The sequence below is a fragment of the Fukomys damarensis genome, unplaced genomic scaffold (assembly GCF_012274545.1).
Source record: "Fukomys damarensis isolate Sample0158 unplaced genomic scaffold, DMR_v1.0_HiC HiC_scaffold_20, whole genome shotgun sequence".
Taxonomy (NCBI): domain Eukaryota; kingdom Metazoa; phylum Chordata; class Mammalia; order Rodentia; family Bathyergidae; genus Fukomys; species Fukomys damarensis.
The window spans coordinates 694,930-695,229 of NW_022900932.1; the positions used below are offsets into that span (position 1 = coordinate 694,930).

General features: G+C 72.0%; 1 protein-coding gene across 8 annotated transcripts in view; it reads left to right on the forward strand.

Moving 5' to 3' along the window:
- The window catches only part of Ddr1 (discoidin domain receptor tyrosine kinase 1), a 15,093-nt gene that overhangs the window by 1,744 nt on the left and 13,049 nt on the right, over positions 1-300 (forward strand). The window contains exon 1 of one of the 8 annotated variants that reach the window (XM_010643451.3): positions 29-90. The exons of 6 other annotated variants lie outside the window; for them this stretch is intronic. The gene's annotated coding sequence lies outside the window, so the exon portion shown is untranslated. Of the gene's footprint in view, positions 1-28; positions 117-300 lie in introns of those variants that run through there. One more of the 8 variants, XM_010643449.3, reaches the window with a different exon arrangement.

The following is a 300-nucleotide window of genomic DNA, read 5'->3' on the forward strand; positions in this document are numbered from 1 at the left end:
CCGGCTTGCTAGGGCTGGTATCCTCGCCGGCGGGGCCTGGGCGCTCCTTTCTCGGGCTGTTGCTGGGGCCGAGTCTGGATCAGCTGTGAGGTGCTACGAGGCGCCGCGGGGCGCAGGTGCGGGTGTGGAGGGCACCCGACCGTTGGGGCGGCGTCTCCTTTCCCGTCCACCAGCCTGTTCATCCTTTGGGGCTGCGCCGGACTCGGGGTGCTGCTGTCCTCTTCCTGCTCCCGCCCCAGCTCGGCCTGGCTCTGTCGTTGGCCCCATCTGGCCGCGATCGGACCCTCGGGCCCCGCCGGG